Genomic DNA, 24,775 nt, shown 5'->3' on the forward strand with positions numbered 1-24,775 from the left:
ACTCTTCTTATTTTTAGGGAGATGGAGAATCCTATATAATAAAGAGGTAATATGCAAATTGAGCATCACTCCAACACACAAGATGGCTGCACCATTTGGTTAAAGATGGCCACCCCTATGTGGACACAGATGGCCACCACAAGATGGCCAGCAGGGGAGGGCAGTTAGGGGGACCAGGCCTGCAGGGGAGGGCAGATGGGGAGGACCAGGCCTGCAGGGGAGGGCAGTTGGGGCAACCAGGCCAGGAGGGGAGGGCAGTTAGGGACAATTGGGCTGGCAGGGGAACAGTTAGGCATCAATCAGGTTGGCAGGGGAGTGGTTAGGGGGTGATTTGGCTGGCAGGCAGAAGCAGATAGGGGCAATCAGGCAGGCTGGCAGGAGAGCAGTGGGAGCCAGCAGTCCTGGATTGTGAGGGGGATGTCCGACTGCCCATTTAGGCCCGATTCCGGTGGGATTGGGCCTAAATGGCAGTCGGACATCCCTCAAGCGGCCCAGATTGGAGAGGGTGCAGGCTGGGCTGAGGGACACACTCCCCATGCATGAATTTCATGCACCAGGCCTCTAGACTATCTATAATAATAAAAGCATAATATGCTAATTAGACCAGATGTTCTTCTGGATGACCTCCCGGATGAAACCGGGGCTACGAGGGAAGCTCGGGTCCTGGGTGCCAGAGGGAAGCTGGTGCCGGCAGCCAGGGGAAGAAGGCCTACTATTGCATGAATTTTGTGCATCAGGCCTCTAGTCTAGATATAAACTGCACACACAGAATAGAAAGGAAGACAGTGTTTTTGTACCTGTGGAAATGGAGGTCATAGGAATCTAACTGATGCCCTGTCAGCTTTTGAAAATATTCATATATCCATTCCTCAGCAGATATTGTGGGTGCTCCTGCTGGGTGCCACACTGTTCCAACAGTAGAAATAAATGGTGAGCAAAGCAGAGAGATACCTCCTGCCCTCACTGAGCTCTCTGCTTGTAAAGAGGATAGGCAATAAGTAATCATTCAAATCATCTACAGATGTGCTGAGGGTTAAGGAGGAGCCCCCCCAACCCATACACTGAGGTATGAGAACCTATAACAAGGGTTCCTGGACTGGTTAGGGGTTCAGGAATAGTTTTAATAAGGAAATGACATTTAGGCTGAGAGACAAAGAGAAAGAGTTAACTTGGCAGAGGGAAGACTAAAGTATGGGTAAAAGGTCAAGGTGGGCATCCATAAAGAGGTGAGAGTTGAGAGAAGAGAGAGTAATGCCCTACCTGGCTCCCTGACCAAGATTTCTTCTCTCCTCAGAGCAGGGATCCCTGACTTCCATTCCAGGCTTGGCCCAGGTGGCTCCCTCACTGTCCTAAGCCTGGAAATGTTTGAAGTGGTCTAGGTTCCAGAGTGCAAGTAACTTCACACCAATGGGAGTTACATCTGTGATGCCAGCACCTAGTCCAGATTTGGTAAGAAGGTCCCTCACTAAGCCATAGTCCAATGGCCAACCCTCCTGCCTATGACTGAAAGGCTGCCTATCTGGATTTCCTCCTGTTGCCTGTTTTAAGTTTCCCTGCTGTCAGACTTTTACCTGTCCTCTTTCTGACCCCCACCCTCAAGGAACCCTCCTAATAGACACCGGCCTCAACTGACTTCTATTACCCATAACCATCACTTCATAGTGCAGCATCCACTTGCCAGACTAACTGTCCTCCCCAGTATTGACCCACTCCAGGCAGCAGGTCATATTTCCAGGTCCTGATCACTCCAAGGATGACCTCCAAACTTCTTGTCCCTACAGGATGGGTCAAATTCTCTGAAGGAGAGATTTGAGGGGTGGAAAAGTAAAGGAGCATTAGAAAAAAGAACAAAGTAGACATGATCAATGTTGGAAGAGAACTAGAAAAGTCTGAGTCTCTAGGAGTGAGGCCCAGGCTTTGGTGGTTTTGTCTTGCAGGCAGGCTAAGGACCTCTGGCCCACAGTATCTGGGCTCTGCCTGCCTAATACTTCATCTTTAACTCCCTTACCATCATGCCAGACTGCTCATCCAGAACTCTATACTCTAACCATGTTGAATGTTTTTCAATTCCTCCAACAGATTAGTTGGAAGACTTTCAAAAATACTAATTTGTGTGCATGAGCATGAATTTATGCATGCTCTCCCTTACCTGTTTAACTCATGTTTTAGCACTCAACCTGAACAGTACTCTGTCCCCTGAGCACATCCTGAACTACCCCTTGAACTGGGTGCTCTTCTCCACATCCCAGATCTCCCTGAACTTCCTGTATCAGGGGGTCTCACCACTCTACATTTTTGTTGTTGTTGTTAATCCTCACCTGAGGATTTGACTTTCAGAGAGAGAGTGGAAGGGAAGAAAAGAGAGATAGAGAGATCAATGTGAAAGATATACATTGATTAGTTGTTTCCTACACATGACCCGACAGGGGTCTGGGACTGAACCTGAAACCCAGGTATGTGCCCTTGACTGGGAATCAAACCTGAAACCCTTCGGTGCACAGGCTGACACTCTAACCACTGACCCACACCAGCCAGGGCTCACAACACTACATTTTAACTTATGTTTATTTGTTTCCTCTGCTAGATTCCACACTCAGTGAGATCTCAGAGTGCTCATTTGATTCATTTTTTCAATCAATTTGTCTCCTGCCAGGTTATGAAGTGCTCAAACACACAATAGAGACCCAATAAATATTTGTCACATAGGTGAGTTGTTGAATAGCCACACAAATTTCTTGTCCTTAACCTCCAAAGAAAGTAGAATTCTCTTTCTTAAACCATGGCCATGGATAAGCACCATGTACATGGGCACCCTCTCCTCTACAAATATCTTAGGACCATGGCACCCTCACTCAGTGCTTGGGGTACTTGAGCTCCTTTACTACAGCAAGCAGAACCCAGTCCCCTTGACAGGTTGGCAGATTACAGACATTAAGCATGGCTAGAGTTGCCTTCACCAAGCTTCACACACAAGTCCTTCTCAGGTTGATGTCCTTCCCTGGGCAATCTCAGCTCCAAGGCCTTAAAAAATAAGTTCTTTTCAGTTACATGGCTGGATGAGAATGCTGACAGACCTCTGCATAGCCTCCTGGCATTCCTGAGCTAGAATGTCTCCCTGTTTCCAGAAGTGCCATCATTCCTTGTGTACTCAGCTTCAAGAAGTTCCTTAGAGTAGCTGCTCCTCCTCCCATTGTCAATTCAAGTACTTATACAATTTTTCTAAAATACCCTTTTGTCATTTCCATCATCTCATTTATAAGCTTCCCAAAGTATGTTTCATGAATAGAAGATCTTGAAGAAAGAATTTCATGGTCGAATAAATTTGGGGGAGAGTGCATGGGTCATTTCCCTCTTTGGGATTCACAGCACAGGAAGCTCCAAGATGTCCAGCGGTAAAAAATTCTGCCTCAGATTTATGGTCCAAATGACACTCATTGTTCAATCATCTACATATCCCACTGTGGCACATATATACAGAGCAAGGAGACACAAAATATAAGTCAAGAAAATAAAATGGTATGAAAAATAAACATCTTGGAGACCAGAAAGGGAGTGGAAACACAAAGCAATGAGCAGAGCTGAAGCCACTGGCCCACTGGCCCTCTCCTTTACATTTGCATACTCACCCAAATCCCTCAAAACCAATTGTAAAGTTTTTTTCACTTCCACCACCAAGTCTCTCATCACACCAAAGTGGTCTTCAAATATCCTTTCAGCCCGGAGACAGGGGCCTGGGTCCAAAAATGAATCTTCAGCGAACTTCTTGAAATACCTACATGTACCATATAACGTGCACCCTCTGAAGAAATATCTCATCCTAAGAGAGGCTATAAGAGACACACATTAAAGAATAATGAGCTCTAAGTCTTGACAAGGGGACCAGGAGTAGATATTGCACCGAAGAAAGCATTTAGATATTTGTAAAGAAAACTATAACCCACCTAATCAGAGTGCGGCCTGACTGACATCAGGGTGTGGAGATTTGGGTAGTTGATTGAAAAAGGAATCAGTCAGGACCATCCCATCCCTCTTAACCTGCAACCAAAGAATCAGCTCTATATCCCAGATGACCAAGCCTTGTTCTTTGTTAGACATAGTTCTCTGGAATAAAAATAGTTCAAACAGAATAAAATAGTCTGTGAGGATACTTGGTTCCTTTTGTCTAAAGCAGCTCTGACCCTAAACTTCTGTGAAGTTTAATGAAAAATATTGTCTCTAGAACCAAATGGACCTGGGTTCATTTCTGATATGTACCACCAGGAGCTATGGAGCAAATTCCTTAACACCATCACTACTGCTATCACTACCACTATTAATAATTATTATTATAGCAATAGATGTTGGAATGCATGGAGTTTTAGCATGTGTTCAATTAAAAGCCTTAGTCTTTCCATCTGTAAAATTGGGCTAGTAACATCAACATCAGAGTGTTGTAAGATACAGTGAGACATATGTATAAAACACCCATACACCCATTTAATGGTACTTATTATTATTTTTGATGCCTTCGTTCTCTGCACAGTAGAATATACCCTGTGAAGATGCACAGTCACATCTTTTGAGCAATAAATTAATAAATGGTCTTCTGGCTTATCAATCAGACTCCTGAGAGTCTAATGAGAGTCTAATAACTTCTGCAAATATGATAAAACTAAGTTCTAGACTTGAATCACTAAAGACTAAGCCCTGGACACTGGGAGAACCAGGGAAGTAATGTATCTTTGTGGTTGGAATCACAGATTCTTCAGTCAGAATTCCCAAGTTTATATCTCAGGTCTGCCACTGAGGAACAATATGGCCTCTCTAAGCCTCAGTTTCCTCCTCTGTAGAATGGGATTAATGATAGTACCTATCTCAGAGAAATCGTGTGTGAATGCATGAATAAAAATAAACCAAGAAAGAAGACCCTTGTTAAGAGAATAGGGTTCAAAATTATCCTCAATCAAAATAAAATAAAAAAATAACTATTTTTAAAAAGTATGCTCAGTCAACTGGGTGGAAAAGATGAAGGAATTGAGACGTACAAATTGGTAGTTACAAAATAGTCATGGGGATGTAAAGTACAGCATAGAAATATAGTTAATAATATTGTAATAACTATGTATGGTGCCAGATGGGTACTGGTAATATCAGAGGAAAATCTTTGTAAAGTATATGATTATCTAACCACTATGCTGTATACCTGAAACTAATATAAAATAATATTGAATGTAAATTGTAATTGAAAAAATATTAAAATTTTTAATTTAAAAAAGAGTAGAAATTAAGAAAAAGGAGGAAGAAGAAACCAGCTTTTGATCTGCATAGCCAAAGGTCATTACAATCCATTGAGAGAAAGTGGTAGAGAAAAATTTTTCATTGCAGGGAGTTGAGGAAGGAAAGCCTGGATAGAAAAGATGAAGGTACAGATCAATTATTTATAGGCTATTCTAATAAAATGAAAGTGCCATGAAGATCTGTCACTAGAAAGGGAACAAAATAAAGTGAAGAATTTTCCTTGCTTTTTGGAAAACAGAATAAACCAGAATAAAGCAGGAAGAGAGGAATAACTGTGTAGGAGAGAGATTAAGCATTCTGGAAAGGAAAGTGATCCTTGCAGGAGTCATGTCCCAGAACAGATCAAAGAGAATAGACCTAGAGTTGCTCAGTCTGTGGGTCACAAATCAGTATTTTTGGAATGAAATTGGATGGGATAGAACAGAATGAAAGTTATTGAAGCTATCACATCTTGAGATTTTAGGTGTGTGTTTGTGTGTGTGTGTGTGTGTGTGCACTGAGTCACCATTTAAAGTGAATATTTTTTACTGTGAGTCATGGTCAAAATATGTTTAAAACAGTGGTCATTGGTGGAGAGGTTAGACCTAAGTTTGCTATGCCAACCTTGCCATACTGTTAATAATGGTGTAGATCCCTGCCCTGACCCTACTACAACTCAGGGAAACTCACCAATCCTATCTTCTTTCTTTCCACCTTCTCTCTTTCCTCCCTTCATCTCACCCACCCTACCTCCTTTAATAAACATTTTTTGAGTGTCCATCTATTACCTACCATTTACTTTTCTAGATAAAGTTGATGTAGACACATTCCTATCCTCACAGAGTTTACAGCACAGTATTAAATATCTAGGAAGAATAACTTCTGGCATCCAACGGCTCTCTTGGCACAAACCTGGACCCACTCTCCCAGTTCTTGCTTGGTGACTCTGAAACGTGCTCAGTCCTATCTTCTCCCTCCATTTTCCAAATCCACTCTCTCCTCTCAAATCAGGATAATCAATATGGTCTCTCTGTGGCTGTAATCCTTGCTCTTTTCCCCAAACACACTCACTTTCATGTGATTCCAACCCAAACTGGCCCCAGACTTAGCTCCAATCCACATGCCCAGGCTTCTGCCCAAATAGTGAAGGATCTGCCCTCCCCACACACAAGAGTTCTGTGTCTCAAGGAGGGAGCAGGAGAAGGAAAGTCTCCCAAGCAGACTTCACTCACAGCAGGACGCCAAAATTCCTGAGAGGTGCTCTCAGTTGTGAGTTGGCAGAGGCCCTGGAAGATAGACAGTGAGGCCGTTCACACCATGTCCGCATGCTCCCCCTGAGTGTGCAGGCTACTGTAGTTGGCCATCCACCTAGGTCAGGTTGTTTTTCCAGTTTTCTTCCATTCCACAGGCAGCTCCTCCAACTGTGGATTTTACTTCAGGCATCCAGATCCCCAGTCTTAAAGGAGGCTTTTTGTTTTGTGCTAATGAAAACAAGAGAACGCTTTCTGCTGAGATTTGTGACAGGGAGTCTGAAAAGTTTTCAGTGCTTTACCATCACCGAATGAGAGCCGAGAGCAGCTTGAAAAGAACCTGAGAAAACAGCTGTTCCCAAAACCCTGTTTGATAGGTGATCCAAAAGAGGTTGATGAGATTAAGAGACTCAACAATTTTAATCATCCATGGCATTCAGATGAGGGGCTTCAGGGGCACCCCAGGGAGAGAGGGAGGGGCTCAGGGGCTGGTACTCCAGGCCCCCATTCTTGCTTCATCCAAAGCAGCTCTGTGAGGATCTGTTTCACATGTCAGCTTGCTTGATACTTAATTTGAAAGGGGGATTTCACTGCTTCAATAGCAAAGAAGCAAGCAAAAAAAAAAAAATCACAGTGTGCCATGATTTTTATGACATTAAATTAGACCCCATCTACATCAAGAGAAGAGAAATACTGTAAACAGGTGTTGAACTCCAGTTAATGACACATGTGCCATTAGAGGAAAGTTTACTGATGTCTGTAAGTTACCTTGAAATATGTTGAAAAATGGATTCATGCATATATGGGAGATGGTAGGTTTACAAATATTCTCAGGAAATTCTTTCAAAGTTTCTGTGTGCAAGTTTTCATAATACAATGTGTGGGGAAAATTGACACCAGATGCATATGTTCTAATCAACATTTTCTTACCTCTTAAAAGCTGTAGTTGTTTTTTTAAAGGAAAAGATGCCTGTACCACCTTCTTAAATGGCCAATCTTATTATTGTTTGGATAAAATAGAGATAATTGATGTGATAACTTTAGAAAAGTAAAATTCTACCTCAAATATTTTTCCTACTCAATCATTTATTCATTAACATTTAATGCCATAGGTATTTGAACTTCTAAAACCTGCGGGGTTTAATTGTAGCACCTACATTTCTGTAGTGCAATAACCTTTTGTAAGTATATAAATAAGTTCTTTCACACACATTGTTTTGTTCAAGCCCAGCAATTCTGTAAGATGGCTAGAAAGTACTGCTTCAAGACTTTGTGGCCTGTCTGTAATCACACAGCTAGATTTGGAAATAGAACTCACATCTTCTTCCTCTACGGTCAGGGGATTATGACCAGGGGAGGGAAGGATAGGTTCACCACAGCAACTGTAAAGGCCCTCAGACTAAAAGAAAGATAAAGTGATGAGACTGAAATCTACATGTTGATGGGATGGCCAGGTATGGTGGTTAAACATCATTGTATATTTCCTTCTTAGCTTTTATACTATTACTAGAGGCCCAGTGCATGAAAATTCATGCACTGGAGGGGGGTGCCTCAGCGTGTCCTGCCCCCTCTCACAGTCCGGGAGCCCTCATGGGTGGGAGACGACCCGGCGATCAGGGGAAGGCGATGCCCCTATCACACGTCTGCTGCTGCCACTGCCGGCAGCCCAAGCCTCAGCCGGCCCTGGGCAGCTGGGCAGCTGCCATCCAAGCCTTGCCTGCGCCTCGGGCATCGGCTGGACAATCGCCATCCAAGTCTTGCCTGCAGCTTGGGCGTCGGCTGGGCAGCCGATATCCAAGGCTTGCCTGCGCTTTGGGCCTGCCCTGGGAAGCTGGGGGTCTGAGGGGACTGGGGGACTCTGGAGGCAGGCCTGTGGAGCAGCCAGACCTGCCTGGGGGCGGGTCCCGCCGTGCTGCACACCTGCCACCCCGGCGGGGCTGAGGAGACTGGGAGCTGCCATCTTGTGGCTGTGGACACTGCCATCTTTGAGGGCGTGGCAGTCAATTAGCATATTCTCTCTTTATTGGATAGGATTTCATCTCTTATGGATGAACATTTACAGTGAATAATTTACTGATGTTTTTATCTGCCCTCACAATTTTCTTCACTTCAAAATAAATTCTTTGTACATATTTAAGTCCAGAAATTGTATAGTGTGGGAACTTGGAATTCTGCAATGTGCTCACAGTGAATCCCTAGGGCAATAATCACTGAAATGTAAAGGACCTAGTTTCTTCCTTGAGAAGGTAAACGGGGCCAAATTTATAGGAAAACAGATTTACTTAAGTTTTATAAGTAAAATGGTTTCTCATGATCATCTGATCTCACTGTAACCTGGCATTTTAAAGATTTGTAGGCTAGAATGATCTAAATTTTAAAACATGTGGTAGAAATCATGCACCTATCCAAAATGGTGATGGCCAAATTAAAACATTTCTGTGTTTCCATCATATTATTTTCATGCATAGCCAACTCATATTTGCTATTATAAATGTTTCTAATTCATTTAAAAAAATCAAAAGAAATATCACTTGAATGCAATGTATTCTACTATCAAAGTATTTCAAACCCTGAAAGGAGGATAGGAGAATGGATAACAAAAAAGTATTCTTTATGGGATAATAATCTTGTTAAAACTTTGTATTATTTACAGTAAGAATACAGAGAATCAAAGAAACTAAATGATCTAAGTTTATCCAGCAAGCAAGAGGTGAGCCAGAAATTAACCCAGTATTTAATTGGGTACATAATAATATAAGAGATGTGAATGCATTTGAGACACTTGTTTAAGCTTTTCTTTTTAAATTAACAAATGGCAATGCATTGGGTTGAGAATTCTACACTTCGTTCTTTCTCAGATTGTTTTGGTGGTAAGGACAACTTTGCCAAGGTGGCTCACAGCTGCTTCAGCTGATGAAGTAATCACTAGTCCTTTAAAAGCCAGACACTTCAACAGGATTGCCCATTATTTCTCGGCAAAAGCAGAGAGGACTTACACAGTTCATATGTCAGCATAGCAGCAGCATCTTTTATGTGAAAAACAAAGAAGCAAATGCATTTTCAAGAATTTATTTAGTACTGTTGGCCATGTGCAATAAAGGCTGAGAGCATAGGTGCATAGGTTGTGTGGCAACCCCAGTTCAAATCCCAGCTCTGCCACTGAACTTGGGCAAGTGGTTTAAGTGCTCAGTCTTCTTATCTGGAACATGGGGATAAACTGATGCAAATAAAATACACAGCCGGTATATAGCACACAGCAAGGATTCAATTAATGTTAACGGTGACCATTAAAACATTGGCTAATTGGTACCTAGCTACAAAAAAGCCAGTGTCTTTGGCTAGCCAGAGTTTTTCCTGACATTTTTTTAAGGATAAAGTTTGAGATCCCTAGAAAATAGAGCCATAATCTCAGAGTTGTTGTTGAACAAGATCTAGGGACTGTATCTTGAATCTGACTTAGAATAAGTCCTGTCTGATATCTTAAATAGTAGCAGGAATGTGTAATGATCACTCAGCTAGGACCCCAGGGTGCTGAAGAGTCAACATATGTCTTTCACTCCACAAACCTTGGTTTAGTGCTGGTCATGTACCAGTCTGTGCTCCAGTCTACGATCTTTATTCCCCTGTCACATCAGCCTCGGGGACAGTGAAGGCTTTACCCTGAAGTCATAGTTCCTTGGCTTGAAACCCTCACCCCGTTCCGTTTCTCAGACCCCGAGTTTTCCACACCTCCTTGCAATGGCCCCTGTTGGTTAACACCTCCTGTGACTTAATTACTCATATTCCATGCTGCTGTTGTTGAATGCAGGTGGTTACCCCTGCCTTCACTCATTCACTCCGGTTAATCTGATTTTCCCCACTGACTCCTCCCCTGAGGGCACCACAGCCGTGTTTTGACAGCCATCTCGGCCATAGGTGCTGACCGCAGACACTTCATGCTCAAGGCAAAGCAGAGGGACCACCAGGGCACTGAGGGGTAGGGCCAGGCCTCCCAGGGTCCCTTCCCTGGAACTGAGCTCCGCAAGTACAAATATGGTTTTGCCTAATAATCCAGAATGGACCACCACACTCCCAGTTCACTGAGATAAGTAAACCAGATCATCAATTTGTCCATTGACCATGGGTGATTGTTATGGGGCCTGTAATTTACTTTACTGAACATAAAGCAAAGATGATGTGATGTGATGAATGTGCCATTAATTCAAGCTTCACTAAAAAACAAGCCACACTCCAGAGGACCACCACAAGGGCAACCATATCCACATCCTGGTCAATACCTGAGGCTTTGCTAATTAGCAGAGTGTGTGTTATATGGATTTTTAAATTGGTTAAACTAAAGACTTCCTAAATAGTGTGGTGACTGTTCAGAATTGACAAAAAGTAAAGTTGAGAAGTGTGGATTAAAATATTTTAAAATACTTCCACTGTTGTGGGAGTCTCCTTATATAATGCAAGCAATGAGTCACAGAATCCTGCCTCTGGGGTCCAGCAGGATTGCCTCTGGAAGACACAGCTCTCCTACACCCAGAGGACAGCGAGCTTACAGAACAGCTTGCACGGCACTTGGTGCTTGTTTGTTAATAGATGCTTAGTGAATAAATGGATATATGTGTGGCTGCCCCATCTCCCTGTAATTCCTGCAATTCACATGAATATAATTTCATTGTCAAGTGCAAGGGTGCCAAAACAAATATTTTACTGCAATAATTTTTAAATCTATGATAAAATATCAAATTTTAAATAACGACTGTCTGTTGAAGTTTGTTTTAAACCCAGCATTATTGTGAATTGGGAACGGTTGTTTCCAAACAGCCCATGGATTCTGAACCGTGCAGGGGGCCTCTCCACTACACGGGTTTATGAGGGTGGACATGGTGTGCAGACACATTGGGCAAGGAGGGCAGGTGTGATACATAGTCATGGTGCTTGATTGTAGAGCTTTTATTAACTTTTTTATTAATATCTATAATATATTAGAATTATATATTATGTAATATGTGTTTACATAATTTATAATTAATTATGTAATATATAACATAATGCTATATATTTATCTAATGTGCAGTATATAATATATGATTATGTAATAAAATAATAATATAAATATGAACTTTTTACAGCACCCCTTTTTTCTCTTGCACAGGCTCTAGCACAGTGTGGCAGAATTTCATCTGAGACTTGCTCTTCTCATATCCTTGGTACTAAGGCTGTTGTCCAAGAGTTGGGCCTGTTTGGGGAGTTTGCAGCAGTGGCACATTTTCCTGGTGACCTACATGTTGCCTCGCCAAGGCACCTTCAGTCCCAATATCAAGACAAATTAATAGGTGTCTGGGTAACATAAAATTATGGCCAAAAAAATAAAAAGTAAGCCCTGGCCGGCTTGGCTTAGTGGATAGAGCATCAGCCTGCGGACTGAAGGGTCCCAGGTTTGATTCCGGCCAAGGGCACATGCCTAGGTTGTGGATTCGATCCCCAGTAGGGGATGTGCAGGAGGCAGCCAATCAATGATTCTCTCTCATCATTGATGCTTCTATCTCTCTCTCCTTCTCCCTTCCTCTCTGAAATCAATAAAGAAACATTTTTTTTAAAAAGTAAATGCATGTATGGTGGAGTGTGTGTGTGTGTGTGTGTGTGTGTGTGTGTGTGTGTGTCTTTAACCTGGCATATTTTTGTTTAAATATAATTTTGAGGTAACAGTTGAAAATTTTGAAATTATAAAAAAGTAAAAATAAAAGTATAAAATATTTTAAAATCACTCATAATTCTACTATACACACATATGATGTAGAAAGCTTCTTAATACACACTCCAAGGAGTGTTGATAGAGAGAGTACTTCCAGTACAGTGGAAATCTTATAAAGTTTGGGGGAATTATTGGTGGCATTTAAGATGCATCCTGCTGGACAGATTGCCAAGACATATTGTTGGGGAAGAAAAGCAAGTTGCCGAATGGTAAGCACAGTTGGATACTATTTATGTCTTAGATACACCCACACACAAAACAACAAGCACCACCATAAATTCTCTGTGAGTGCATATATATATGTACGTAAGTGCATAGGAAAAGAGTGAAAGGAGAGCCCTTTGACCAAGGATGGTGGTGATCTCCCAGGGAGCTGTTGAAAAGCTTGGGGGTGGGTAGGGGGCTGGTCAAAGAGGACTTCTATGTAATGCTTTAATGTTTGACAAGGAAATTATATTCATGTGAATTACAGGAATTACAGGGAGATGGGGCAGCATGAATTTTAAGTGGGAAAGCAGAGGACACAGTTTGGCAGAATAGGGTGCATAAGGGACAGGTTCGGAGACAGTCCAGAGAATGATTAAGACCAAAAAGAAAAGGATATTAGATTCCAGGTTGAGGGTTAGGCACTCATTGAGAACTATTGCATGGGAGAATAATTTGGATGGCAGTATACAAAATGGCCTGGGTAGGAAACAGTTAGGAAGCTATGACAATGTCCTGTGAGCCTGGCTAGAACAGGGAGAAGAAAAAATGAGCAAGCATATGGGAGAGATTTTAAATCTGCCCAATCTGATGAGGAGCAGTCAGGTTGAAGGAGAGGAGAATATGAGAGAAAAGAATTGGAGATTGCAATCCATGTGGTTGGTGTGATGTAGATATCAGGTAAAGAGAGATGGGAACACAAAATTTAAAATAAAATAAAAAAGTTTGGGAAGGAAAAATATTAATGGTCATCAAATTCTATCACTCAGACATATAAGTAAGTGAATACAATTTTTTTTCTTGTGATTAAATGAGCGAACACATGGAGAGCACTTAGCCTAGTACCTGGCACATAGGTGGCACTTCACAATAATGATAGTGGCAAATATGTATTGACAGTTTTTCTGTGTCAAGCATTGTTGTAAGGACTTTTACCTATTAAAACTTTTAATACTCACAATAATTTTATGTAGCAGGTGTTACTTCTACTCCTATTTTACCAAGTTACAACATTCCAGGGGATGGAACAGAAGAGACAATTTGTTAAATCCAAGAAGAAATTTAGGGGTCACAGTCGCTGTGCTAATTGCTCAATGCTAATTGTGAAATATTCAAGAGCTGTCAAAGGGAATGCCAATCTTGGAATCTTCTTGGACATTTAAAGAGAAGTAGTTACAGCCAGAGAACATTAGCGAAGGAGAACTAAAGGTACCACCCAGGTGAATGATGCATTTTAGAGATGACGTAGGCTCAGGATCCCTCGGGTGAGGGCCAGCTGGAATTCTGTCCAGGCTCCAAGAGGGCGACATCCTTGTCTAAGATACAGAGAGTTTGGTAACTCATGTGAAAGCACTGAGCCTTGAGTCTGGTACATTGGCTTACATTTATTGAATGAAATGAAAGAATATTTAAATACTTTTGCTAACTTAATTTATTTGATGCCTCTTTTTTCCTCCTTTCTCGGGAAGGCTGCTGTGCTATGCTGATGGGCCCCTTTTTCCTCATCTATTCAGCACAGACCTGCAGTTCTTCAGTTTTTTGCCTGGGATAGGGAATTGGGGGAGCTCTGGCTTTAACCTTCTTTATTAGAGTAAGCATTTTATTATAGAGTGAGAGTTTTTGTGCCTTCCTTAGAAGACTTACATCTCATTCCTCTTCTAGCAAACATTGGAAAACCACCTTGTTATGGGACAAATTGTTATCCTATATAATAAAAGGCTAATATTCAAATTGTTTCCTCAACCAGGAGTTCGACCGGGAGTTCAACCAGGAAGCAGGGCCGGTCAGCCAACTGCCTGTAGCCCCTCCCCCCCAGCCAGCCCCACTCCTGATTGCTCCCACCCATACAGGAATTCATGCACCGGGCCTCTAGTTTTAAAAGAAAACAGGATGCTTTCAATTGATCATATGGTATAAATAGTACACTTTGATAAAAATAGTGTAATCTTTTGATACTACAGTTGAACAAGATCTATGGAATCAGAAGAATAATTTTTGTTCATCAGTTTATGTTGTTCATTATATTCCATAAATGAGTGAGATCATGTGATGTTTATCTTTCTCTGACTGGCTTATTTCACTTGGAATAATGCTCTCCAGTTCCATCCTTGCTGTTGCAAATGGTAAGAACTCCTTTTTTACCGCAGTGTAGTATTCCATTGTGTAGATGTACCACAACAGTTTTTTCCACTCATCTACTGATGGGGGATAAGGACACATATGTAATAACTTAATCAATAAAGAAATTTTAAAAAATAAAATAAAAAAGAAGAAGAATTTTTAAGCTTTTAAAATTTGTTCAATGGATTCACATTTCATCCATGTAAAAATCACCTTTTAACTTCATATTCATTTTTCTGTTTCTTAAAAGAATTTAACTTATGCAATAGCACTTTAACAATCTCTGGGGACACTAAAGCATCAAGTTATGGGTGACATTTTCGGGGCTCTCACTGTGTGCTATGCACTGCTCTGGGTACTGTGTATTGGTGAAACCTCTTAACCCTCACATGAACTCCTTCAGATAAATCTTACTAATCTCTGCTTCACAGATGCAGAAACTGTGATCTAAAGAAGCTCAATTACTTGTCTAAAATCACATGCTCCATAACAATAGAGCCAGAATTCAAATCCACACTCCCAGCTTCAGAACCCAAGGCTATAATATATTAATTTTAAAATAATCATAATTATTAGTCTTTTTACTGTTATAAAATACAAATACCTATATACTGAATTTCCTTTTAAGTAAATGATTTTTCTAAGCATTACATGAAACCAAATGTCTAAAGAAAAGTTTGTTTCCTCTTAGGAAGCCTCCATGCCTCTTGCAGGAGTGTAAGGGAGTCAAATATCCCCTCCTACACCCACACTGTGCTTCCACCTACAGGCACAATGAGTCACACCCATTATGTTCTAGTTTTGTAGGTACTTTTATCACCACTGTGTTTAAATGTTTGTTTCTATGTGCCCCATCACCATTGCCAGGATTTTGAAAACAAATCTTGTCTTATTTATATTTATTGCTGTTCAATGATTACAATGATAGTTAAAACAATAACAAAAATATAATAAGGGTCTACTATGTGCCAGGCACTGTGCTAAGTGCTCAGCATGTATTGTCTCAGTTAAGTCTCTCAATGACAATCTGGTATATGAACCATGATTACCTTTTTGCTCAGTGAATGTGTGGCACATGCCAGGTGCCCAATAAAGTTTGACTTATTGATATTCCATAGTTTCTAAACTTACTTACCTGAAATAAATTAAAATATAAACTCCTTGGGGAGAAACAAACATACCAGGGATTCCCAATGATTGAGAGCCCTGACCACTTACATTTGAGGGATGAGAGTGGGGGAAGGGGTGCTCCTGATATTAAAAAGGAAAGGCAAGTTGCAAAAGCCAAACATTGTCAGTCCATCTCTACCCCTTAACACAAAAAGGACTGTAGCAAATGACTCAGTTTGCCTGGGAGAGTGTCAATTTCTTTTCTCTCTTCTGATGGAATATTTTAAAAGCCTCCTTTCATTTTCAAAAGTCTTCTGTTTGGATGTTATATTACTGATCACCCCAACTACAAAGTCTCAATGTGAATGTGACACACTGGGCCAATCACCCATCTGCTACTACCTGTTCTATCCTACTCACCTACCTAGGCCAATGGGAATATGACACTGTGAACTGAGACAACCTTGGCATTTGTATTAAATAAGGAATAAGGGTGAGCCACAATGGTCTCCAGGCAACAGGCCACATTGCCACACTAAGGTCAGCAGAACAATTGGCAAAAAATTTTTGGAGCAAGAGAATCCTGATGGAATTATCTTGATATGTACCTGGCCTTGATTTGTCCTTGAGGTTATTTTACTACATGTGTCTCTATGATTATAAAATAAAAAGTAACCACACAGTTCATAGAGGCAAGAACACTGCTCTCCCTACCTCACACAATAATACATGGTTATATGATCATAAAGAAAAAAAAAGAAAAAAATAAAGTAGTTTGTTGTTGTGGGTATGTGTGTAGTGGGATGGGACAGGGAGACAAAAAATCCAATGGGACAGACTAGGGAAGAGAAGGGGAGCCAAACAAACAAACAAACAAAAAATAACTTTGTTCTCACTATGGTCTGAATGTTTAAAAGTCCCCAGCCCCCAAAAATATGTATGTTGAAATAACTCCCAAAGGCTATGGCATTAGGAGGTGGGGACTTTGGGAGGAGCTTAGGTCATGAGGGTGTAGCCCTCCTGAATGAAATTAGTACCCTCATAAAAGAGATCCCAGAGAGCTTATTCACTCCTTTCCACCATATGGAGACACAGCACAATTACAGCTATGAATCGGGAAGAAAGCCCTCACCCAACAGGCTGGCACCCTGATCTCCAACTCCCAGCCTGAAGAACTGTGAGAAATAAATTTCTGCTACTTATAAACCATCCCATTGTGGTATTTTGTTATAGCAGCCTAAACAGACTATGACAGCACTAGGGGGGAAATAGCAAATTATAAAATTATGCTTGTGCACTTTTATAAAATTATTTATGCGTATGTATGAATAATGGATAAAGTACTAGTCTAGGATTCAATGCCACCAACACTCTGTAAGAATATCTTGTTCACCACAGCTTCCCAAGCACTTAGTGTAATGCCTATAGTACAGATATTTCTGAAGGGAGGAGGCAATAAAGCAAACTAGCAAACCAACTTGGTTTCTACTTAGCTATACAGCTGTGGGCTATGCTCCCTTGCACCTACCGTAGCTGAGAGAATGAAAGGTTGTTTGCAACAGTATCTAACACTCAGGCAATGATGAAGGGCAGATCTGAGCAAAAAGTTCACCCAGATACCCCTAGACAAGGTGACCACCACAGTGCTATAGTGGCAGCCTGCTTTGAAGCTATTGTGTTTGATCTTTAAGCATTTTTAATTCAAAAATTGTATACACATACACACAGGCAAAAGCAACAAACAGTTTTATAAAAATGTGTATACTTTTCAAGTTCATACTGTGGGGGAGAAATTTTTTTTATTTATCCTTCTAGGTTCTTTCAGCTGCTCTAATAATTAAATTGATATGAGACAGATTGACTGGAGAAAATACCAAATTTAATTATATACATATATACAGGGATACCACATGCATGAGCAGTTCAGAGAAAGAAAGGTAAAATGAGGTATATATGATATTCTGAGCTAAGAGATGATATAAGATGTTTTGAGGCTTCAGAAGTGAAGAGGGTAATTTGCAGGATGATAAGACGAGCAGATGTTCAGTAATTTCAGCAGTTGCCCTGCCCTATAGATAGATCATAAAAACTCATTTCTGCTGATAGCTCTTATTTAGATAAGGCCCCAATTTAAATTCTTTAAGAAAGAAGTAAAAGCTTCTTTTGATCCCACAGGGTCTTAATTTCCTTCAGCTCAGAATAATCCACATACCAAAATAATCCACATACCTCAGGAGGCCTATTTTGAACCCCTTAAATTCTTTTAAATATGTGAATGCCATCCCTCACGTTTTTAAATATTTAGATGTATAAGCATATTCTTTTTATTAAAAATGAGATTGGACATTTATATTATTCTAGAAAAGTAGAATTTTATGATTCTACTTTTTAAACTTTCATTCTCACAACATATCACAAATATCTCTCCAGATTTGGTCATAGAAGGTCACTGTATCAGTCAGCTATTGTCATAGTAATGATTCAAAACAAATCACTCCAAAAATGCAATGACTTTCAACAGCTATATTTTTTATCTTTTTTTTTTTTCATTCAGCTAGGCTCATCAGGACTCTGAACTTCAGGTTGGTCCAGTTTGTTTTATGTGTCTGTTACATCCTCCTATGACTAGTGGGGGATAATAACATGCTATTATTCCTCTTATGATGGCAAAAACTCAAGAGGGGTGAGTGGAATAACACCTCTTAAATCTAAGATCACTACATTGTCACGTCTCTCCACATATCATTGGCCAAAGCAAGTCACATGGCCAATTCAATATTGGTAGGGTGATGAAATACACTCTACCTCTCCTGTGAGAAACTGCAAATCATCAACAAAGTGTGGTTACTGTTAGGGTCGCCAAAGGAGGAACGCACGAGGCCAAAGTGGTAAGGGATTATAAATTTTTTAGGACATCTGGATACCAGATGGGCTGAGCCCAAAAATGGTGTCAGCACCCAAAGACAGTGAGTCAGAGGTTTTTAAAGGACTCTAGGCGGGCTTTATCTGGGAGGAGAATTCTCTGTGCAGGTTCAGATGCTGGGAAAGTCCGGAGGGGAGAGATAATGATCTTAGCAAGTGGAATGTGATCTAAGCAAGTGGAATGTCCATTGTGAAGGCCTAAAGGTCAGTTCCCAGGGGAGGGGGTATTGATTCAATTATTTGATGAGACCTAACAGTACTGGGAGAGATGCATGAGGAGAGATGCACTTTGCTATGTGTTTAACCACTCCCCTGTTGATAAAAATTAGGTTGATTACAACTATAGAGCTGTGAAGAGCATGCAACTTGTCCTGTTTCCCTTAAGCCAAAGTTAAGTCTCAATGAAGGCAAATTGTTCCCAATTAGCATATCCATAGACTCATTTTCTATTCCTAATTTATTCAACTTTATTTTAATGTCCTTTTTTGAAAGCTTTTTTAATTTTAATTTTTAAAATAAAGAATCAATGTGTGGTTAATTTGAATTTGATGAGTGTCAGAATCTCCTGACTGACTGTTGAAGTCACTAAAGAGAATCCTGGGTTCTAATGTGTGGTCAATGCCCCAGACTCTGCCTCCCGGAGCTTTCTGGAGCCTGGTCTCTATGCATTCATTAGTCACACTCACTGCCACCAGAGGACAGGGAAGGGAAAGAATGCAGACTCAAATGAGTCCACTTAACTAGTTAGCAGCAACTCACTGTGGTAGAAATTTTAATGAAGGTAGAAAATCATCAGATAGTCAGCCACCGCCTTGCTTTCCTTCAAGCTGGCCATGATTGTGGGTCAGAGCAATTTTGGGCCATGAAGCTGCCAAGCAGAGCCAGATCCTTCTCGAGATTTTATTCCCTCAAAGTTGCTCCCAAAGTGAAAGCCATGACTGCTCCTGCAGGAGTGCCTGCACATCCTCAAGACCTTGAGTTTACCAAATTACCAAGCGGTTTAGTGATGGCTTCTTTGGAAAACCACGCTCCTCCATCAAGAACTGGTTTGTTTAATAAAGCAGGCAGAAGGTGCGAGGACTCTAACAACTTAGGAACCTCCCATTTGCTTCATCTTGCATCCAGTCTGACTACAAAAGGAGCATCATCTTTCAAGATAACCCCTGGAATTGAAGCCATTGGTGGCAAATTAAGTGTGACTTCAACAAATTAAAACACGGCCTACACTGTGGAATGCCTGCAGGTGACATCAAAATTCTAATGGAGTTTCTGCTCAGTGTCACCGCAGCACCTAAATTTCATCATTGGGAGGTAGCTGTCCTTTAGTCTCAGCTAAGAATTGACAAACCTTTAGCTTTTCAGAATCCACAGGCTCATATTGAAAATGTGCATTCTACAGTTTGCCGAAATGTCTTGGCTAATTCCTTGTATTGTCCTGTTTGTAAGACTGGGAAAGTGACATCAGATGAATTACATTACTATGTTCAGAACCAGTTTACAAGTGCAAGAATGGCTTTGATTGGACTTGGTGTGATTCACCCTGTACTGAAACAAGTTGCCAAATGATTTCTGAATATGAGGGGTGGGCTTGGTTTACCTGGTGCAAAGGCCAGATACCTTGGAGGTGAAATTTGAGAACACAATGGAGACAGTCTTGTCCATGCTCCTTTTTGCAGCAGAAAGTGCTGCCACAGGAAGGGCAGAAGCAAATGCGTTTAGTGTTCTCCAGCATGTCCTCGGTGCTGGGCCACCTGTCAAGAAGGACAGCAATGCCACCAGCCTTCTGTACCAAACTGTTGCCAAGAGGATTCACCAGCCATTTGATGTTTTCGCTATTTATGCCAGTTACTCAGATTCTCCACTCTTTGGGATTTATACTTTCTCCAAGGCTGCAGCTGCTGAGACTTTATCAAGGCTGCCTACAACCAAGTAAAAGCAATTGATCAAGAAAACCTTTCTAGCATGGATGTCCAGGCTGCCAAGAACAAGCTGAAGGATGGGTACCTAATGTCAGTGGAGTCTTCTGAAGGTTTCCTGGATGAAGGCAGGTCTCAGACTCTTGCTGCTGATTCGTACATGCCACCATCTAGTCTTTCAACCGATTGACTCAGTAGCTGATGCTGATGTCATAAATGCTGCAAAGAAGTTTGTTTCTGGCCAGAAGTCAATGGCAACAAGTGGAAATTTGGGGCATACACCTTTTGTTGATGAGCTGAATACTGAAACACATTGCAAGAAAGAGCTGGATGTTTTCTCAAACCCAAGCAGCAAACGCAGGAATGTCATAAGTCTATACTGTATCATATATTTTTGTTTTTAATGAGGTGAAATACTTTAAAAAGCATAAATGCAGGTAATTGTTCTCAGAGGACCTAAAGTCAATAAAACATTCAAGTGTTAAAAAATAAAAAGAAGAAGAAAGAAAAAATGATCAGATGGTGTTCCTCTCTGTTTCCCAATTCCAGAGAAAATCTGGGGTTGATTTTAGTGCCCTACACAGCATCTGGCCCTAGTCACGTACTTAAATGCATAATGATACAAAGTTATATATTTATCAAAAAGAAGTAAACACAGTCAATAGCCAAAAGGAAACTCTATTTTAAAATTTGCCACCTTATAATTTGGACTTTTGTATTTTTAACAGTAGTATCAATTTAAAGACATCTTTGCACCCCCAATCTCAGGAGTGCATTCTTTCTTACAATTACCTACCTTTCCTAACTATAGTCCTCACTCAGTGTCTCACTTCCCTCCTCACTGTCAAGGAACAGAGCAAGTAGTAGATACTCAGAGACTACCAGCTCACAATTTGGCTCATTTGGTAGCTCTAGAGCAGTCACCAAAACCATAGCCCAAGCTTTCAAAGGTGGTCTTATTAGCAGCTCCCATTGGTATGCCATTATCATCTGTTAAAAAATTATACTTCAGAAGGGTCTTTATAGTATCATAAAGAGGGAAGGGAAAGCACTGAGGTCAGCTTGTAGTGTAGGTAGATTTATTGTTTAAATTTATATCCATCAGACATGAGACACTTTTTTAGCAAGGTACATCAAGCTATTTTTTCTCCAAAGTGTCTAACTCAGTTGGTAAAAGAGTAGGGGGGGGGGCATTTTGATCCACTATCTTTAAAAGCAAATCCAAGTCTTTGCCTCATGCAAATGGAATCAAGACAGTAAGAAGGTGTGATACAAAGCACAGTCAGAGACCTCTGCTTAAAAGTACAAGTTTGTCTAAATACCCTGAGACTTCCTGTCCCCTCAACGGGACTGAACTCCTTTCTTCAGCTCCCCTGCTTCCCTATTCCTTTCCTCATGCCTGAGCAGTTATGACAGCTGATGAAGAAGAGGTGTGGAAGAACCACAAGGGCCACAGTGATTCGGGAGTACATTGCTGAGCCGCGCCTTCAATTTGAAGCTTCTTCCCCAGGTTGGTCATCACAGTCAGGAATCTTGATTTTCTTTACTCTCGCTCATCTCTGAGACTGTCAATGGTTTTACTAAATAGTGTTTAAGACAATTGCAGATCCCTTTAAGGTCAACCTGTTCCTCAATGTCACTTTTTTCTTTTTTTACATTCTATATCAGTCTACAAGGAAAACAAGATACTGACATAAAGAAGAGAAGGTTTAAATGTATTCCTAGTTAATTGCAATATCCGCATATCAAATAACCCTGAAAAAGTGTTACTATTTTGTCCTGAAACAGTTGTCTAGCTACTAGGTAAGAAAGAAGTACAGCCACAGGGGCTGCTGGAGAAAATTCATTCTGCACAGTTCTCTCCCTCCCCTCTGAACCTTCCCAAGTTTTCCTGAGACCAAACAAACCTAAGGTCTTTGGGGTGGAGAACCACTTACTGAGCGAGCATGCAGCAAGTGCAGTTGGAAAGGATGCTGAGGAAACAAAGCCTTAACATGTGCACTTTGTGTCCCAACGCCTGTGAAACTTACCCCTCCACCACAGCCACTGCCCCACCAAAGTCCACGCACACTAGCCATTCCTCCCTGCAGATACCTGCACTGGGGCAAGTGGAGTTTGGGGCTCACATTAAAAACTTATTCTCATTATTTTAAAGCCAGGGATTCCATAAAATGCAAGGAACCCATACATAAAAGCAATGAAAAAAAATGGCACAGAAATATCTTTTACCAAAAGGCACTTGCATATTAGTGGGACAATTTGAAAAAGTCATGGGTCTAAACTTGACCTACTAAAGAAGTGTGACTTTGGGTCAGCCTCTTCATTTCTCTGAATCCATTTCCCTGAGTAAAATGCGGTTATGTAAATAACAGTGTTTTGTATATTTAAGCATCAGGCAAAGCAAAGAGATTTATATAAAGAAACCCCAGTTAAAGAACCAGGCCATTCAGCTTTTACCTCCATAGCCCCATTGCTGGTGTTCCTTTTCAGTCACCCCCTATCAGACACTCCACAATTAATCAGTGTCTCTGTCTTTGCATTCAATTTCTCCTGCAGACTAAGTGCAGTGCCTTGGACTAAACCACAGGAGCACTTGGATTCTGTCCCTAACTTCTAGGTACACAGCATATGTGACCTTAGAAGGGAAGAAAAGAGAATGATTACTTTTTTAGATAAAACCATTTAAAATATGCAAAGTTATGCTAAGCTAAGAACTCAGCATCCTTAAGAGATAGCCTGGGGTGGGTAGGAACTGGGAGAAAGGGGTTAAATGGGGGCGACATCTGTAATATCATCAACAATAAAATATTTTAAAAGAGTGATATTCTGTGAGTCAATTAGTCTGTTTTCAAGCTCATTCCATTTGTATCACATTAATAAGGGTAAGAGTCCTCGCAAGCACCTTTCCTATGAGAAAATGAGTGTCATGTCCCTCGATCTGGCTGCAAATTCCTGCCATTCTGCTTCCCAATTAAAGAGACTTTTAGAGGAAAACTAAAATTCTTACAGAGGAACTAAAACATATGTCTGGGTTCAGACTACCCAAGCCTGAGTGGGATAAAAAATACTCTTAATGAAAACTTTTGGAGGATATCAAGGGAGAGATTGACAGCAATACAGTCATAGTAGGGGACTTTAATACCCCACTAACACTACTGGACAAATCCTCTAAACAAAAAATCAGCAAAGAAACATAATTCTAAATGACTCGCTAGATAAGATGGAATTAATTGACATCTTCAGAACATTTTACCCCAAAGCCACAGAAAATACATTCCTCTCAAGTGCACATGGGTCATTTTCAAAGATAGACCACATATTGGGACACAGGCAAAGTCTCTTTAAATTCAAGAAGATAGAAATCATATCAAGCATCTTCTGTAATATCATCAATAAAATATTTTCAAAGGAAATATTCTGTGAGTCAATTAGATGGCATAAAAATAGAAATCAACTACAATAAAGACACTGAAAAAAAATCAAACACCTGGAGGCTAAATAGCATGCTATTGAACAATGCCTGGGTTACCAAAGAGATCAAAGAAGAAATAAAAAGCATCATGACAACAAATGACAATGAAAACAAAACAAGCCAAAAATCTATGGGACACAGTGAAAGCAGTCTTGAGAGGAAAGTTCATACCTATTCAGGCCTACCTCCAAAAACAAGGAAAAATTGTGATAAATTATCTAACCCTACAACTGAAAGAGTTAGAAAGAGAGCAACAAGAAAAGCCCAGCGTACTCAGAAGGAAGGAGATAATAAAGTTCAGAGTAGAAATAAATGACATAGAGACAAAAAAAAAACAGTACAAAAGATCAACAAAACCAAGAGCTGGTTCTTTGAAAGGATAAACAAGATTGATGAACCTCTAGCCAGACTCACCAAGAAGCAAAGAGAGAGGACCCAAATAAACAAAATCACAAATGAAAGAGGCGAAATAACAACAGAACCCACAGAAATACAAATGATTATGAAAAAATACTATGAACAACTCTATTCCAACAAAATGGACAACCTAGTTGAAATGGATATATTCTTAGAAAAATACAAGCTCCTAAAACTCAATCAGGAAGAATAAAAAAACCTGAAAAAGCCCAATAACTATTGAAGAAATTGAAGCAGTGATCAAAAATCTTCCAGCAAAAAAAAGCCCTGGTCTGGATGGCTTTACAGGGGAGTTTTACCAAGTATTCAAAGAAGAACTAAAACCTATCCTCCTCAGACTATTCCAAAAAATTCAAGAGGAAGG

General features: G+C 40.6%; 1 pseudogene; it reads left to right on the plus strand.

The window, feature by feature from the left end:
• The first annotated feature begins 19,423 nt into the window (after window positions 1-19,423).
• Window positions 19,424-20,926, plus strand: LOC102253660 (annotated as a pseudogene).
• Window positions 20,927-24,775: the final 3,849 nt, after the last annotated feature.

The sequence above is a fragment of the Myotis brandtii genome, unplaced genomic scaffold, assembly GCF_000412655.1.
Source record: "Myotis brandtii unplaced genomic scaffold, ASM41265v1 scaffold167, whole genome shotgun sequence".
Taxonomy (NCBI): Eukaryota; Metazoa; Chordata; class Mammalia; order Chiroptera; family Vespertilionidae; genus Myotis; species Myotis brandtii.